The sequence below is a fragment of the Monodon monoceros genome, unplaced genomic scaffold (genome assembly GCF_005190385.1).
Source record: "Monodon monoceros isolate NGI ecotype Baffin Bay Population unplaced genomic scaffold, NGI_Narwhal_1 Super_Scaffold_14, whole genome shotgun sequence".
NCBI lineage: Eukaryota > Metazoa > Chordata > Mammalia > Artiodactyla > Monodontidae > Monodon > Monodon monoceros.
The window spans coordinates 59,990,010-60,009,769 of record NW_021703770.1 but is presented as its reverse complement, the minus strand read 5'-3'; the positions used below and the strand labels follow the sequence as shown (position 1 = coordinate 60,009,769).

The following is a 19,760-nucleotide window of genomic DNA, read 5'->3' as shown; positions in this document are numbered from 1 at the left end:
CGTCCATGTGGTCCTCCACGCCCAGGTAGACGACGCCCCTGGGCGCAGTATCTTCCTCAGGCTGCGCCTCACTGGCCACACCCCGGACGCCCCCTGCGGCAGCTGCTCCCCACGGGCGCGGGCACCTGGGGCGAGAGAGCGCGGGAGCGGTGAGCGGGCGCCGGGCGCGGAGGCGGCCGTGGGGTCGCGCGCGCGCGCGCGCCGCCGGGGTCCGAGTACGGGTCCCGAGCCGGGTAAGCGCCCGAGCTCTGAGCTCTTCTGTGCCCGGCGGTCCCCGGGAGGAAAGAGGTTTGCTTTGCGTGAGGCCGAGAGAACTTCTGGCAGGCGTTGTCCGGCTCAGGCTGCTTGTAGGGCGGGAAGCAGGAGCGGTGCAGGGAGGGGTGGGGACGCGGCCATCGTGTCCACGCGCGGCCACCGGGCGGCCGCGCCACCTGTGTCCTGGGACTCGCAGCTTTGGGCGGACAGCGCGACTTGCCCGTCCAGGCTGCAGCTGCGGAGCGCACCCTTGAGTCCCCTGAGTCTAGGGGTCAGGTCAGGGTGGGTCGCGCGAATATGGAATCTTTTATGATAAAAACCCTAAGAGCCCCCGTCCTGTCGCGCAGTCAGAGAGAAAGAAAGGCGCCGGCCACGGGAACGAGGGAGAGAATGACTGGGTACGCTGGAAAGATTTTTATTAAAGAAAATTTTTTTTCCAGCTAAAAGCCACTGGGCCTCAGTTTCCCGTGTCCGCATCATTGTAGAAGGCTCTTGGATTTGGAGATAAGGTTTTTAGAAAAACTTATCTTTCCAAAAGAAAAGGGGAGTGATTAAATCTTAGCAGCGGGTCGAGAGATTAGATGAAGTCCCTTTGAACCTCTGGTCCCATTTCCTGTGCATAACAATACTAATCCCCTCAGGGATTGGTGTTTCAGCAGGGCTAATAAAAGGACTGTTAGATTAAACAAAGAGTCGTGACTGGCGTCTGCTTGTTTACCCTCAGCTCTGTTTGAAAGGCTCGTCTTCATGGGCCAGTGCTGAGTTTATTAATCAACAGCATTAGTGTAATTGTGGAGTGGAAGGCGTCTTCTCTCTGAGAGTGGCTAGTTCCACATCTACCTACAGATAATAGAGCCTCTGTGACTGTTGCCACTATGTTTCTGCCACAAGGTTAGAAAGCTTAAAAAACTTCATTGTGATGCGTATAAAATGGATGACTAATAAGAACCTGCTGTATAAAAAAATAAATAAAATTAAATTAAAAAATAAAAAAAAAACCTTCATTCAGAAGCTGATTACTCTGCATAGGCTGGAATTTAGCTGTGACAGTCTTTTGACAGTCTGTGTGCTCTTTTAAGGCTCCAGATTGTCCTAGTAACCTGTAATCTCCAGCATCTGACCCAAGACCCTGTGGATCCACGACCTGGCAGAGATCAGGCACTAAAGAAAGGTTTGTGGACTGCCTGCTCTATGGGTTACACTGGGCTGAACTTAAGGGCAGGTGAAGTAGCATGATGATATTGTGGAACGATGGAAAGGTTCTCCCCAAATCTTCCAGTAGTGATGGCAGGTTGCCATCAGTTCCACCCTTTGAATGGAATTCCTTGGAAGGGTAATACTGAAGAAGTTATCACTGGTCATTGACCCGTGAATGTGGACTTTTGAAAGACTGGCGAAGGATAGAGCATTCAACTTCACCACCTGCACAGTTTTCCCATCAGCATCAGTGTTCAGGGAGTACAGAACTGGGGTCAGCTGCATACCTTAGTGTCATTTAGTTGAAGGTGGTAATGTATTTGGGAAAACCAATAAAGAAAAGAATCAGAGGAATGGGGAAAGAGAATAACCTTGAGTCACTGATGTCTGCCTGACATTTTACATACATGAAACCCTCATTTTTAAAAGAAAATGCCTTATAGGGATATTAAGACTTTTTATTTGTGATAATATAGTCATTTACGTTGATCAATTGCTTTTCTCCTTACTCTTAGCTGAAAGGGATCACTAAGACAAAAAGAGAATTTAGAGGAGGGTGTTTTGGGGTCATTTTGGAAGCTGGGCAGAGGGCATGTCGTGGTGGTAAGCGTCAGCCGGCTGAGCTGACCTTAGAGAGGGATGTGGGCCCAGGGAACTCCAGCATCAGTGGAGGTGCTGGCAGGAGGGTCACAGGAGGCTAACACTCCCCCTTTCCCGCCCTGCCGCCTCCCCCCATGGCGTGCTCCCCTCGCCCTCCTGCACCGCGCTGCCCATCATAGGCAAGTCTTCCAGCTTCTGGGACAGACCCCTCTGATGCCAGGGGAAAAACTATAGTAGCCTGGCCCTTACTCCACCTGCCAGCTCTCCATCCTTAACCCTGTGCCCAGCTCTCAGCTCTTGCTATCTGTTTGGAAGCCCAGTGCCTGCAGATTCCCTACTCCAGCACCCAGAAGACCTTCCTGGATTATGGCCTTAATGTTGGTCCTGAACCCTGGCTCTTGAGAGAGACCCGGGAGAAGAGGAGTCCCTCTTCTACTGAGAAACACATCGAAATATTTGACACTGGGGACTTGAGTGGCAATGCAGTGTGAGAGGGATCTGGAGACATCCCAGGGTAGATTCTGGCTCCCACGGAGCTGGGAACAGGAGCTGGATCCTCTCAGGAACAGAGCTGCCTGGAGTACTGAGACCTGGAGAGGAAGCCACGCCAGCATTCAGAGCAAAAAGCAGGGGTTCAAACCCTGGGGGTGTGGGAGCAGAGGTGGGGTCCCGGAGCTGCATGGGAGACTGGAGTCAGCTCAGCGTGCATTGTCAGAAGACTTCATCCACGTCCCAGCCACCGAGCTGAGCCAATGGCCACCAGTAGCTTTAGACTGAAAGCAGGAAGCTAGAGCAAGCGGGGAGCTTAGAGCCCATACAGAGTAACTCAGAAAGGTGACAGCACTTGTCCAGGGCCACACAGCTGGAGGTGGCAGAGCCAGGGCGAGATCCAGTCCTCTGAACTCCAGGGAACGCCTTTTCTGTTAAAACCTCCACCTCACCTGTGACATCCAGGTCCATTCTGACCTTGGGTTGAAGGGGACGCTGAAATCGCCCCAGCCAACCATACAGGAAAATAAAATGGGATTCCAGAGGTATTTGAGCTCCGTATTAAAAAAAAAAAAAGCCACTGGCTTTAGCTGCCAGCTCAGCATCTCTGCATTCTTGCGTCTGTGCCCCATTTTTATCACCCAAATCATGGCCCCCATCATAGAGGACAAATTCTTTTAATTTGTCCTCTAGTGTTTAAACACTGAAAAATAAAGATGGCTGGTGGTAGAGATCTGATTTTTTTCCCCTGGGCTTCTGCTTGTGAAAACAAAGAGATTGTAATATTATTTAATTTTTCCTTTTATCTTTGGCCGGACTTGTCCATTTCAGACACTTTTTAGGCAGTGTCCTCTCAAGACCTCTCATTCCCATCAGTGTTTCTTAATAGTAGTTAAATTATTTCCTACCCAACAATAGCATCGTTTTCTCAGGCAGGGCTTCCTTTTTAAAGATTCTACAAATCGTGGTTTTAAAATGCATAATGTAGACAGGAACAAGATGGTATCTAGCCATTTACAATTAAGATCTCGTTCCCTTTGAAGTTTAATTACTGCTGTTTGGTAATGAAATGCAATATTTTTACACCAATTTTAATTTCAAAATAGGGATGATCATTAGAAAAAATAAACTTTTGTAGAAATTTCCAGAAGGTAATTTTTATTATCAAATTACATTTTGATATTACACAGGCCTTTAAGAAAATGAAAAATGATAATAAAGAGGATTTTATTTAACTTCTCAGGGAAAATATAGTTGTATACATATATCATCTCAGTAACTTTTTACAAAACAATCTCGATTATCAAAAATTATCTTTAGTCATTTTTTCTTACATTTAAAAATTGTTTCTGTTTATTTGTTCACAAATTAATTACAAAAATATTTATTTTTTAAAAAACATCATTAATCCAAATATATTATTAGTAGAACCTATAACTGAAGGTAAAACTGTTTGGTTACCTTACCTTAAGTGCCTTAACTCAATAATATAATGAAAAGGGGTCCAACAAACCCACTAAGGAACAGAAAAGTTGTCTTGCATCTTTTTAAAAACTTTTCATAAAATTCACTCATGCTAAGTGTACATACAGCTTGATGATTTTTAGTACATTTATACACTTTTACAACTATTTCCACAATCCAGTTTTATACTACTTCCATCAATTCAAAAAATTTCCATGTGCCCTAAAAGCAGTCTGTCTTCTCTCCCACCCTCCGCCCTAAACAACCTTTGATCTGTTTTCTGTCTTTATTGTTTGGCCTTTTCTAGAAATTTAAGATACATGGAGTCATACACTGTATAGTCTTTGGTATCTGGCTTCCTTTGCTTAGCATAATACACTTTGAGAATAATCCATGTTGGAGTGTGTATTAATAGTTTCTTCCTTTTTGTTGCTGTTGTATGAATTCACAGCCCTCCATATCCACGCATTCAGCATCCCTGGATCCAACCAATCCCAGATTTCTAGTTTTTCCCTATCGTAAATAATGCAGCTATGAACTTTTTCATACACATCTTCTTGTGGACACATATTTTCATTTCTCTTGGTTAAATACTTAGTTGCTGAGTCATATGATGAGCATGTATTTAGCTTTGTATGAAACCTCCAAACTGTTTTCAAAAGTGGTTGCACCATTTTACATGCCCGTCAACACTGTATGAGATGTCTGCCGAGCTCAGCGTGTGTCCAATCTAAATAAGAATATGAAGCTCTAAGTCACCCTGGAAGTAGGAGGAACTCAGGGATTTTGTCATATCAACCTCCAAGATCCTTCTCTTTCAGTCCATAGGGTGGTTAACTAGAACTGGGTTCCTAGGGCTAGACAGAATCTAAATTTTAACCCTATGGGAGCCTGGACTGGCACAGGCTCAAGGGTTTGATCTTGACCTGACATATACAGTTGAAATGCATAGTAGTCCTAAAAAGAGACACTTTTCTCTAAGTATAAAAGAAAACGCTACCACACTTATGCAATTCTGGTTGCTTTTTCATTACTGAAATATAAACTGTTCTTTCATGTTCCCTTTCTCTTGGACTTGAGAAATTGACACAAATATCATGCGAATACAATGATTACTTTTGGTCCTACGAAGAGCTTGATTTCAACTTGAAACCATCACATAACTATATGCTATTGAAAAGAGGTAAGAGTAAGCACTTAGTTTAAAAGGATTTGATAGTTTAAAAACTTTTCAGTGGAGGGGATTAGCTGCCATTATTCTTTCACACGTTGCTTGATCAGTGTGACAGATTCTGCTAGTTGCCTCTCAAATACATCCTCCCCCTCTTGCTTTGTAATTAGACCCCAGTATTAACTTGGCACAGATAAATGACACATTCCATGCCTCCCTGGCAGCAAGGGACGGCCATGTTACTAAGTTTTGGCAAAGGAATCAAATACAGAATTGTCATGTGCCATTTTGAGGAAATTTCTTTAATAAGACAGGACATACTCTTCTTCACTTCGCTTCTTCCTTCCTTCTGTATTGAATGTGGATTTTATATGATGGCCAGAGCTCGAGAATCCATCGTGTGCCATGAGGATGAGGATTGGTAGAGCAAATAACAGAAACAAGGCTGGACCTTGGATGGTTATGTAGCTGCTAAAGCAGCTGTGCTACAGATGTCTGAATTTCTTTTTCATAAAAGGAAAATTAACTTTCTTCTTGCTCAAGCCATTGTTCGTTTGTTTAATCATATGGATTAAATGTAATCCTAAATCATGCAATAATTTAATAATCAATGGTATCTTTAAGAGCTTACTCTGTACAGCAAAGGAAGCCATCAACAAAATGAAAAGACAACCCTCAGAATGGGAGAAAATATTTGCAAACAATGCGGCCGACGAGGGATTAATCTCCAAAATATACAAACAGCCCATGCAGCTCTATGTCAAAAAACCAAACAAGCCAATCATAAAATGGGCAGAAGATCTAAATAGACATTTCTCCAAAGAAGATATAGCAATGGCCAAAAAGCACATGAAAAGATGCTCAATATCACTAATTATCAGAGAAATGCAAATCAAAACTGCAATGAGGTATCATCACACTGGTCAGAATGGCCATTGTCAAAGAGTCTAGAAACAATAAATGCTGGGGAGGGTGTGGAGAAAAGGGAACCCTCCTGCACTGTTGGTGGGAATGTTAACTGGTGCAGCCACTATACAGAACAGTATGGAGGTTCCTTAAAAAACTAAAAATAGAACTACCATATGATCCAGCACTCCCACTCCTGGGCATATATCCAGAGCCAACCATAATCTGAAAGGATACGGGAACCCCAATGTTCCTTGCAGCACTATTTACAATAGCCAAGACATGGAAGCCACCTAAATGTCCATTGAGATGTGAATGGATAAAAAAGATGTGCTACATATATACAATGGAATATTACTCAGCCATAAAAAAATGAAATAATGCCATTTGCAGCCACATGGATGGACCTAGAGATTATCATGCTAAATAAAGTAAGTCAGAAAGAGAAAGACAAATATCATACTATATCACTTAAATGTGGAATTTAAAATATGATACAAATGAACTTATTTACGAAACAGAAACAGACTCAGAGACTTAGGAAACAAACTTATGGTCACCAAAGGGGAATCGTAGGGGGGAGGGATAAATCAGGAGCTTGGGATGAACATACACACACTACTATATATAAGATAGATAATCCACAAGGACCTACTGTATAGCACAGGAAACTCCACCTAATATTCTGTGATAACCTCTATGAAAAAAGAATCTAAAAAAGAGTGAATATATGTATATGTATAACTGAAGCACTTTGCTGTACACTTGAAACTAACTCAACATTGTAACTCAACTGTAATCCAGTAAAATTAAAATATTTTTTAAAAAAGAACTTACTGAGGGCTTCCCTGGTGGCGCAGTGGTTGAGAGTCCGCCTGCCGATGCAGGGAACACGGGTTCGTGCCCCGGTCCGGGAAGATCCCACATGCCGCAGAGCGGCTGGACCCGTGAACCATGGCCGCTGGGCCTGTGCGTCCGGAGCCTGTGCTCCGCAACGGGAGAGGCCACAACAGTGAGAGGCCCGCGTACCGCAAAAAAAAAAAAAAAAAAAAGAACGTACGTATTTGGTAAAAGCAACTGTACTCTACAAATTGGGAATTTATACCTTTTTTCTCTAGTATTGAGAGGTCTACCTCACGCACTCTTTCCCTTGGTAAGAAAACAGCTGATCTTACTGGTGAGTTTAGGGAAAGAACACAGCATTCACTGGTCTCTTTTTCAGGAGAGGCTGCTCCCAGCTCCTCCAGTGGTCAGTGGTTGGCTCCGCCCATAGCAGCAGAACATTATAGTCACTGAGGGAAAGTCAACCTTGTGAGGAAATTATTCAGTGGCCTAATACAGCTTTGTGTCTCCCATCTAGCTTTATCAATATGTAAACTGCTGTTTTTCATCTCCACTATTTTGTTTTTTTTCTTAGTTGGCTTTGATTTGGGGCGGGGGGCTGGCACATGTACAGGAATGCTTATTTATCTCCCTCAAACCCCAAGAATAAAGGTCAGTAGGAGGATGAGGACTTGCCCATCAGGTTTTGCTAAGATATTTTAGTAGTTCAACTTTTATGAATGATATCATGCAGCAAAGATAACATAACTGCTCTTGGATTACTTCTGGGAGATAACTGACAAAAAGAAAATTCGTATTTGAAATTCTTTCTTCATTTTTAAGTAAACTCTGTTCCATCAGTGTTTATATAATTTCTTTTTTTTTCTGTTCTGGAAAATATTTGCCAGATTTTAGAAGGATGCCTTTATAGAAATATTGCTTAGTTCCAGAATCATACAGACATAGGTTACAGGAAAAGAATTACAAAGTTTGAACTCATCTAGACCCTATTGTGGAAGAACCACAACCTGGCAAAATAATTGTTTGCATAAATATCCTGCAAGCCACAATACGGGGTCTTTACTACATAACTGTAGACAACTTGGATTTCAAAACATTTTACCACATTCTCTTTTCAGGATACAAAGTTGAAACCATTGGCTCTTTCACTAAAAATGGAAAAAAATGATAAATTTGTCAAAGTCCATACTTGAAGCTTTTTATTATATTTAAGGGCCATTATTCTATTAAAAGAAAATTTCTTACAAATGGTCATTTAATCAAATGTCATTATTATAAAATTGAAAAATGTGTATAATTTTTTCCTTCAAGTTTGAGATACTGCATATTAATGACTTTTCAGATATTGAATCTTCCCTGTTTTCCTCAAATAAGTCATTTATGATCAAGGCATATTACTTAAAATATATGGTTGCATTTATTAGCCAATATTCTATGTGGGATTTCCATATGTACGTTCTTAATTGAAATATGTCTTTCGTTTTGGTTTTAGTGTGGGGGCTAAGAATAGGTTTTTGGTTCAAGTATTATGTTTGCTTTGTTAAGCTGAATTGTGAATCATACCACTTGCTATGTTCTGAAACAATTTAATGGTACATAAATTTTCTTTGAAATATTTAAATAATTCACTTGTAAAAATCTAACGTATTGTATGTAGACTATTTGATAAGTGTTTAAATTTGATCCTTGGTGATTACTCCACTCATATTAAATGCTTCATACTGAAGCAGTTTGGTATTGCATACCATTGGGCCTGGTACTTTGTAATAGTAGTAACTTTCTTTATGTATTTATCATGTTCTCTTTGTTTTACCATTTGTTTCGCCTGTAGTTAGATTTTCCAAAGTTTGTTTACTCTTTCTCCCAAAGAACCATATTTCACTATTTTCTAAATATTCGGCCCCTAGATTAATTAATCCCATAATTTTCCATTACAGCACTTCTTCTGAAATAACTATAAATGTCTGTATTTATATAAGTAGCAGGTGTTTAAAGAAAGTTTTCTATAATGTGTGTAAGACAAAGTATTTTATGTAATACTGTTTCTGTTTGGAGTCTCTAATGAATCATTAAACTCTCAAACCTCCTCTTTACTATAAAGCAATTCTCAGCCTGAAAGGGAAGAGAGACATACAAACAAAAAACTATAACACAGACACAGATAACAGATAATTAGCATATTCGCTAATCAGTATGTTCCAGAGAGATACAGAGGGGATTACAGAAACTCAGATCTGAGTTCAGTTATCCATCTAGGACTGGGGGAGTCAGGGAAACACTCTTGGAGGAAAGTGATATTTGAGCTTGGTGCTAAAGAATGCGTAGGAAATTCAAGCAAAGCTGGGAAAGGGGAAGGGTTAAGGCATTCGAGGGAGAGAAGAGAAAAGGAACAAAAGCATAGAAATGAGAAAAGGCATTGTGTGTGCTGGGAACCATTGCCTGCCATTGGGGCCTGCTAGTGAGAGATAAGGTCAGGCAGAGAGGAAGCCCTCCGATGCCCTGCTCAGGAGTTGAACTCTATCCTAAGTGACAAAGGTTTAACCACAAAGGAGATTTGAAGTTGGGCAAATTTCCCTTCGGGCTGTATGGAGGATGTATTTGACAGACAAGAGAATGGGAAACAGATGAGGTAGAGTGGAAGAGTGATTGAGAGACGAGAAAGTAGAGATTAGAAAGTTTTAAAAAATTTGTATTGGGGTATAGTTGATTTACAATGTTGTGTACAGCAAAGTGAATCAGTTATACATATATCTACTCTTTTATTTTTATTAGGTTCTTTTCCCATATAGGCCATTACAGAGTACTGAGTAGAGTTCCCTGTGCTACACAGCAGGTTCTAGAGATTAGAAAGTATTGATCGTGGCTTCAAGAAGTTTTGGGATTATAAGGAGAGAAGCAAATTGGATGGTGGCTGGTGGGAGCAAAGGTCAAAAAAGGTTTGGAGGATTTTGTTTTTTAGGAATGGAAATATATTTCTCTTCTTACATGGTGAGGAGAAGGAACTGATGGAAAAGGGGAGTTAGAAAAGAAAGAGTTGTTCTTCCCAGATGGCCTCTCCTGGAGTGGAAAGTGGTCCATCCACTTATCTCCTGTTTCTACGGTGCTTATTCATCCGTGCCCCTACCCTGTGCTCAAGCCTTTGAAGCTGGTGCTGTATGTAAGCTTTCTGTATGTTATGTTTAAAATCAGTCACTCCCAGGATGAAAGCAGATTTCTTCTGAAGCTATAGATATTTAGAGTGTGCTTCTGGCTTGGTGTCATAAAGAGAAATGGTTAGTTAAGGCTGATCACAAATGAGTCTGTTTCAATTGGAGTCCTAAAGAGCATGCTCGCTTTAGCTGCAGCACTGCTGTCACCTGCTGGACGCCTTCAGAACAACAGCTTTTCAGCGCTCTTCCGCTTGTTTTCCTTCTGTACTTCTTGAGCAGCAAGACCCATTATTTAAAGTCACACGGGCACACTCACAAAAATACAATTAGACATTTATAGTTCCCTGTTTGTTAATCAGGCAGTAACTATCTATGGGCAGTGCACCACACAGCCGCATGCTTGGGTCATCCAGACCAGCCAGCATCCTCAACTCGGGCAGCATCACCTGGGTAATGGTTTGATTATTAAAAGAAATATCAATGCCATAGCAAAAGCTATTTAGTGAATTCCTAACTTCATCCTCTAAGCCATTACCATAATAGATATTAATTTCATTTGAACTGTTATTACTAATGTTTGCTTCTCAGAAGCTAGCATTACTACTCTCCAATACAGAGGGTAATTTATAAACAAACACAAATTGAAGAAGATATTTTTAATTTTTAACCTACTTCCCCCACCCCCAGTGGAATAGTATCTGGGGGCTCTCTGACCTCTCACTTTATAATTTTGAACAATTTAAACAGTTTAGGTCATTGGTTTGAATTAGAGATAGTGAAAGATTTTTTTTTTTCTAAAAGCAAAGTAGCCTTGATACACAAAAGGCATCTACTGTTTTATGTCAGTTGGCAGATTTTGAGAATGGAAATGCCAACTTCAACTGCTTAGACTTGGTTCAGTTTTCCTAATCACCCAAATGATGGCAGCATATCCAAATTTTATTGAATTGGAACACAAAAGGGAAAAGAATTCACCTCCACTTATTCAGTACTGCTAAATACTACTTTCCTAAACTTAGCTCCATGTAATTTCAGTCTTGAAAGGTTTGTAATCCTAATACTAAAATGTTTTATATTGTGAACAAAGGACTACATAATCACCGTAACCACATCTGCAATTTTCCTACTAGTAAATGGCATTTTGATTAGCACATGGCTCCTTCCTTGGGCGTTAAGAGACCAAGTAGTCATTTCTAGATCAGTACCATCCAGTAGAACTTTCTACCATGGCGGTAATGTTATACCTATGCTGTCCAAAACAGTAGCCACTAGCCACATGTGGTTAATGAGCACCTCAATGTCCTAGTGCAATTAGAGCTACTAGCATGTAGCACTACTACTAAGTGTGGTAGTGCTGCTGAGGGATTCCTTTTCTTTTTTTTTTTTTTTTGCGGTACGCAGGCCTCTCACTGTTGTGGCCTCTCCCGTTGCGGAGCACAGGCTCCGGACGCGCAGGCTCAGCGGCCATGGCTCACGGGCCCAGCCGCTCCGCAGCATGTGGGATCTTCCCGGACCGGGGCACGAACCCGTGTCCCCTGCATCGGCAGGCGGACTCTCAACCACTGCGCCACCAGGGAAGCCCAGGGACTCCATTTTTAATTTGATTGACTTTGAATTAATTTAAACATAGAGAGCCAGTTGTGGTAGTAGTTACCATACTGGAGAATACAGTTCTAGTTCTAGATGATACAAATAACTTGGTCAATGGGTCAAAATTTTTCTCCTGACATCCAACTGATCAATGTTACTTTGTAGGTTAAAGCTTGCTCAGCTATTTTAAGTGCATTTACTCAGAAAATGTTGTCTCAGAATTAAACCTTTTTTGTTGCCATATTTTTTTTTAATCCAAGTATAGTTGATTTACAATGTTGTGTTAGTTTCAGGGGTACAGCACAGTGATTCAGTTATACAGAGATATTCTTTTTCAGATTCTTTAGGTTATTACAAATTCTATAGGTTATTACAAAATATTGAGTATAGTTCCCTGTGCTATACAGTAGGTCCTTGTTAGTTATCTATTCTATACATAGCAGTGTATATATATTAATCCCAAATTCCTAATTTATCCCTCCCCCCTGCTTCCCCTTTGGTAACCATAAGTTTGTTTTCTATGTCTGCGAGTCTATTTCTGTTTTGTAAATAATTCCTTTGTAACATTTTTTTAGACTCCACATATAAGCGTTATCATATGGTATTTGTCTTTCTCTGTCTGACTCACTTCACTTAGTATGATCATCTCTAGGTCCATCCGTGTTACTGCAAATGGCATTATTTCATTCTTTTTTATGTCTGAGTAATATTTCATTGTATAAATACACCACATCTTCTTTATCCATTCACCTGTGGGCATTTAGGTTGCTTCCACGTCCTGGCTATTGTAAATAGTGCTGCAACGAACACTGGGGTGCATGTACCTTTTCAAATTAGAGTTGTCTCCAGATATATGCCCAGGAATCCCTCTGGGTCTTTCTAAAGCTCACCACCGGCACCCCCAACCCATGCCTTCCTACCTCTTTATACTGATGATTCTTTGTTGCTTTTGTTGCTCTTTGGTCATCCCATCCATTTGCTGCTTTTGCCCATTGACCTCTGTGTTCTACACATTCTCCCCGAATTATCCCATTCACCTCATGGCTTTAATTCCCATTTCTCTGCTGTTGATTTTTTAATCTGTAGCAGCAGCCCTGACCTGTCTATGGCCCTCAGCACATATCCAGCTGCCTAGTGGATATCTCCACTTGGGGGCCTCCAACAAAATACTCAAAACTGAATTTGTGTTCTTCTAGGTGGGCTCTTTGAATAGGCAATATTACAGCCAATTAGTTTCCACGGCAGGTACGGAGCTCCTTCACTGTCTCCCATGTAATCCATCACCACATTCTATTAATTTTAGCTCCTGATAATTCTCAAATCCATCTCCTTTTTCTCCATCTTTGTGATTACTGCCCTGTTCAATCTTTCATCATCTCTCTCCCAGGGCAGCAGCCTTCTCAATGGTTTCCTTACTTTGTCTGCCTCAAATCCTTTCTCCACACAGCCATGTCTTTTTAAAGACAGCTTCTCCATTTAACACCCTCCGATGGCTCCTGAGTCGCCTAAGGATCAAGTCCAAGCCTCTTGCACTGTGTCTTGCAGTGTTTCCATGACCTGCTCCACCAACTAACCAGCCCTGACCCTTAGCCGTCTGGCCTCATGCTTTGTCCTGCCATGATTGCAACTGCTTGTAACTCCCTGGAAACCTCAGTGCATTTCTTTTCTTTCTTTTCGAACCTCTAAGGGTTTATTCATTCGGCTCCCACCCTTGGAACTTTTGTCTGCCGTCCCCATCCCAAGACACATGCCCCATTTCCTGGCTATTTTCTCCCTATTCAGGCGCAACTCAGACAGCCTTTCCTCTAAGAAGCCTTCTTTCAATCCCCAGGCTAGACAACATCACCCTACTCAGGCTTTTTGCATGTCTTATTTTTGCAATTATAGTGGTTGGTTTTCTCACTCAGCTACTTGAAAGCAAGGATTTTATCTTATCCAATGATTGTACCCAGTAGATGGTCAAAATTTTTATCCAACTTTTAAATGAAACTCATGATCCCATTGTAAGAACTGGTTCTCTCATCATAGGAAGTGTGTAGGAAGTGGAGGGTGAGGTTTTTTTGTTTTTTTTTTTTTCCCGGTACGCGGGCCCCTCACTGTTGTGGCCTCTCCCGTTGCGGAGCATAGGCTCCGGACGCACAGGCTCAGTGGCCATGGCTCACGGGCCCAGCCGCTCCGCGGCACAAACCTGTGTCCCCTGCATCGGCAGGCGGGCTCTCAACCACTGCGCCACCAGGGAAGCCATCGAAAAGGTCAGTTTACATTTTTAACCCTACTTGAGTAGAAACTAAGATTTCACATACATACTTTTAATGATCAAACCTTCAAACCTAAAATTGAGTTCTTTTTATACATCATGGTAGGAAGGATATGTATGTGTAGATGTAGGATAAAATTGGAACAAAATTATATCCTTTTAGGTAACAGAACCTAGAGATGAATAAAAACAATAGGACGGGCAAATAGTCTCTTGAACTGAGACCACTGTATGAGGATATTAAGGTCCCATAGGAACAGTCAGCAAAGGCACTAGCTTTAAGAAAGGCTATCAATAAGCAACTGAGCAAACTTATTCATTCTTTGGATGTCAGCTAAACTCTTCCCAAGCCACCCCGGTGTTTGCTTAATGGTCCCACTTACAAACACTTATGGGGCAGAGATGGAGGATATGCAGAGGCTCGAGAACAGGGGTCCCCCGCACCAGAGCTGGTTCCCCCACCACTGTTGACTGCCCAGCTTGCTAGTAGCAGAGACCAATACCAATGTCACCTGAAGGCTGATTACCATAGACCCCTTCTACCTTACAGGGAAAAATTACATGCCCTCACTAGAGTAGATGCTTATTCCGGATATAGGTTTGCCTTTTTGCCTACTATACTTGTCCTAACACCTTCACGTGTGGTACCTTATTTACCTTCCCGTTCTCCCATATAGCGTGGCTTCGAACAAAGAAACTCATTTTATGGAAAGAGAAGAGAAGCGATCATACCACAGCCAAGTAGTTTATTGTTCTTACCATCTACCTAGATAGAATTGGCCTATTGAAACCTCAGCTATAGAGCTAATTCTCTGTAAAGTTTCTCTGCAATGTCCAACAGGATGTGGTGTGTGCATAAAATCAGCAACAACCATTTGATTCTGTTTCTCCCACAGTCAGAATATGTGAGTCCAGGATCAAGCACGAAAATAGGAAGGGCTTATCTATTATACCTAATAGCTTATTCACAAAATTTTTACTTCCCATCATCATACCTTTGAACTCTGGTACATTCCCACAGGAAGTAACAATTATTTCCCAACTGGAAACTAGGATGGCCACTTGGTCATTTGAGTGTCATCATTTTATAGAACAAATAGACAAAGAAGGAGATCACAGTGCTAGCTAATGTTGTTGATCCCAAATAGCAAGATGAAATTTGGTTGCCACTATGTAGGGACAGAAGGGGAGGGGTGTGCCTGGAGCCTAGAGGATTCTATGGGATACCCCCTGATATTTCCATGTCAATTAAAGAAGACAGTGGCAACTCAATTAAGGTAGCATTGCTGAGAACTTAGATCCTTTAGGAATGAAAGTTTGGGGTATTTAGGTAAAATATCCTAACCAGCTAAAGTGCTAACTGGATGCAAAGATAATGGGAAAAGGAAATTATAAATGTAAACTGAAGTTATAAATGTAACTTTTCAGACTTTGCTCATCCACTCTGTCTCAGGTTATCTACCCACCTCATCGCTCTTCAGCCACTGGGCCTGCTTTACTTTTCCTCCTAGCCCTTATCTCTCCCTGAAATCATATTCTGTCTATATACTCTTATTTTTTTTACCATCTTTGTGTCACTGAGTGTAAAGTCCACGAGGCCAAGGTATCTGTCTTTGTTTACTGCCTTCTATCTTATGCCAAGAACAGTGAGTGCTCAACACTTAGTGAGTCTCAGAAAACATTTCTTAAATCAATGCACTGGTTCATATCTTTTCCTTTTTATGTCTTCCATATTTTAATCTCTGCAGTTTTTAGGTTTAACATAGAACAAAACGGCTGACCCTCTCCCAAACAAGAGAGTTCTTCCTGCCTGACCGCCTTTCAGCTGGAGACATTTTTCTTCCTGCCTTCGGACTTGCACTTAAACATCAGCTCTTCTTGGGTCCTAAGCCTGCCAGCCTTTGACTGGAACTTCAATTTTGGCTCACCTGGGTCCCCAGCTTGCTAACTGCAGACCCATGATCATCGTGTGAGGCAATTCTTACAATACATATATGCATGTATTATATGTATATATACACATATATATAAGCAAACAAAACCCCAGACATATTCTACTGATTCTGTTTCTCTGGAAAACCCTGACTAATACACAGAGGTTGTCAGTTTTTCCTGTAAATGACGCAGAGATAAACATTATGCGTGTCAGACTATCTCACAAGCAAATTCCATTGGTCAGTTTCCTCAGGAGGATGATTGCAGATGGTTTCATTCTAGTTACCACTGCTGTTAGACACAGACAGACCTCAAGGATCCTACAGATCTTGGCTCACTAAGTTCATTCAAAGGTACAAACAGAGATCAACACCCTCAAGTTAAATGGAATAGCATTTCAGTAGTACTTTGCAAACCAAGTACCTTCTGACCTGCATCCCCATTTGATAGAGACTGTCTCAGTGCAAAGCCTGTCAACACTAAGGGTCCCTTTTCTCACACACCTTCCTGTTGCGGTTACAGTGTGTGTGTCACCCCATCTTTGAACTGTGTTTTCTAAAAATGCGTTCATTTGCTTTGATGAGTTGGTTTCAATAATGAATAAATGTCTCTAACGTTTGAAATTACTTAAATCAAGTTTTTTTTTTTTCCCACTCAGAGATTTCCAGGCAGTGCGTACATTTTAAATTCCAAAACATTTTTGATGATATTTAAAGGAATTTCATTTGTAGGATATTGAGAAAGTGACACTTGAAATACAGGAATCAATTTTGTGGGATTTTGTTTTGTTTTGTTTTCTTATACCTAAGAGGAGTCTAAAATATGTATCTTTTTCTCTGTGCTAATTAGATGTTTATTAGAATATAAGAGAATAAATTATAACTCAGTCTCCTCCAGCTGCACTGTATTTTATTTATACAGTTTTATTGATTGTAAGTCAGAATTTCAGAGACAGAAAGAGAGAAACCCAACAAAGTTGTACGTCAATTAAAAGTTCTTTTTGTTCTGCCTTTGCCACTCTTCTTTGGCATCACTCTGTACCTATTTTCTTTGGATAACAGAGACTAATCTCAGCCCTTTTTATATCGTCAGTGTCTGCTGGCACAAAATAAGTGCTAAATAATGATTTTTGATGATCGCAATTACTTTTTACTTAAGTGATAGTAGAATTACCTGTCAATGCCTTATACAAAGGTAATCAATCAAACACTGGTATGGGTTTGACTTACCTGCCAAAATTTATACTCTTTTGAGTAATTCTCCTCGCTTTGTGCCTGGAGATTTTGGTGGCTTTTGTTTGTGTGTTTGCCAAAAAGGCACACTGTCCTCCCTCTCTTAGATACTTGTATTTTTACACTAATATTTTTATCTCATTGGGAGTTTATTTGTCAGTGTGTGGGCTCATCCATGTGACTCCCCTGCAGAAAAAGATATGGTAGATTGTTTTCTAAAGGTTTTTGAGACAAACTTATCTTTATCTCCTCTTTTTAAAATTTTCTTAACTACTTCCATTAGGCTTGAGTTGGTATTCCATATAACATACAATCTCCAGGCTCTCAAAGACAGGCCTGTCACGTGTCCTGTTTCTGTCTAAGCTTCATTACGTGAGTGTGGGCACCAGTGGCAGGCAGGGCTCCTCCCTAAAGTTGATTCAGTGGAACCATCAGTTCAAGCAGGTGGGTGTCTTCTGCTTTTACAATTTAGAGAGGAAACATATTATAAAGGAATAGAAAGATCTATTAGCTTGAATAATTAAATGTGAAAGATAACATTTATCATTGTAAAATTTCTGATTAATGTCAAGCGTGTCTTTTGCTAGGTACTGTAACCAATTAAAGATCAAGGAACAAAAATATTTGAGACCAGGAAGCTATTGATTAAAGAAAGATATGAAACTCACAGAAAAAAAAAATCACAGAGAGAGCCAATGTAAAGAAGATACTAACACAATTGTTACCAGTTGCAGGAAAGTCATGCTGAGGACAATGCCAAAATATTTAAAAGTCACCTGGCTAACTTAGACGAGTCAGATGTTAAATCATTCAGACGAAATATTCACTTTAGTATTTTAAATTTCAGGCTCTAGTCTCCCAAGGACAGCACCAGAAATTTCATTGCTAACAATTTTAATATGGACAGGAAAGTGATCAGATGGTATGCAATACAAAAAGAATTCCTGAAACCACAAAGTGCTTTCTATGAGACAGGTTTTAATGGCATTTCAAAATTTCCCCCAAAAGGCAGTTAAAGATGTTCTTTCAAAACAAGTCAAGCATATCACAAGAAAAATAAACTCACCCCGAAAGGAGTGGCGATACAGACCGTTTAGAAAATTTTACTTCCTCTGGTCCAGTCATGTGAAGGGTTCTCTCTCCCATCTCATCCACAAGGAAGGCAGAGATTTGGAAGTAGAGTTGGATGTGTGATCTGCTGGCAAGAACCATCTAAAGTGAAAAGGACTTTGAAGATAGAAGGGATGCTGACACCATCCCTCTGACAAGAGATTAGAGCAAAGACTCTCTCTGTAAAACTCAAAGGTATGTTCCTAATTATGCCGGTCAACACACTCTCAAGCATGCAATGATTAGATAAACATTATTTTTGCTCATTTATAATTCTTGACCCTGTCAGGTGCCAGGTAGTTGGAGACTGTGTATAGAAATCATATGCATTTATGAGTGCTTATTGACCTAATCTTTTAAAAATCAAGCTCGTATTTCTATAGTACATCCACTAGTTCAAACTAAAGCAGTGCAGAAAAGATAAATAAATAAATAAAGATATTAGCAAGAATTGCATATGCATCCAAGCATTTATATATCTAAACAGTTTTAAGAACCATAAAAATGGTTGAACCTCGGGTTAGAATTATGGGAAAACATAGAAGAAAGACTAATGATGTATTAAAAGAGCTATCCAATGAGCAGCAAGACCAAAATGAACCTGCATGAACTTCTCTGCATCTTCCCTAGAGAACCCTGAAAAACAAGAAAAATTGGAAATAGGAAGAGTGAAACTAATCATCTAGAATTGCCAGGTAAGAGTAATCATCTAACTGTAATAAATGTGGAAGGATAGAAAAGAGATATCTTGTATAACCATGAGCACAGCAATGCAAGGATAAAACATGCCAAACGATTACAATATCTGTATATATTGATCAAGATTTGTTGGAATGGTTAATGTTCTAAAGGACTTAGTAGTTTTTATTATAATTCAGTATCATAGAGGATTTAATTTTTGGTGTTGGATTATAAAAATTTGATTATGATTATAATATTAGTTATTTGGGGGAATGGTCTTCCTTTTATTTAATGAAATATGATATTCTCCCACTGGATGGCAGCAATGGCTCAAAAACCAGAGAAGTTTTGAGACGAGCACCTTGCAGTGTTGAAAGTCCCACTTAAAGGATAAGTACAAACCAAACATAAGAACAGATAACTACTAAACTGCAATAATCTAGTTAAGTTACTCATGACACAAAGAATATAATTTCATGAAACTATAGTGCAGAGAAATGAGCAATTTTTAAAAAACGGTATGGGCTTTTGTCTAACGTTTTATTGGCAATACTGATTATGGTTTCTTACGTTAGAATAAAAAAACCAGTTCAAATGGCATCATACTTACAAATAGATTAACTTCCATCAGACACACAAGTAAGCTCCAAAGAAATGTCAAGGCACTTCTCTTATCCAGAACAAATTTTAAAATTAATAATTTATTTTGAACTATTTTCAAGTAGGAATAATGTCATAACTATCTCAGTGTCCCCTACACCCAAAACATCGGCTGGTACCAATAGAGATTCAAAAAAAATTTATTGAACAGAAACAAACTGAAGATATATCCAATTTTATATGGATATGCAAATGATGTAAAATTCCCTTCCAACCATCCC

At 40.3% G+C, this 19,760-nt stretch overlaps 1 long non-coding RNA gene across 1 annotated transcript; it reads left to right on the top strand.

The window, feature by feature from the left end:
• Window positions 1–452: 452 nt before the first annotated feature.
• Window positions 453–18,977, top strand: LOC114895448. Its single transcript, XR_003793555.1, has 3 exons — window positions 453–1,426; window positions 18,247–18,393; window positions 18,829–18,977. It is a non-coding gene; the product is annotated as an uncharacterized LOC114895448 (long non-coding RNA).
• Window positions 18,978–19,760: the final 783 nt, after the last annotated feature.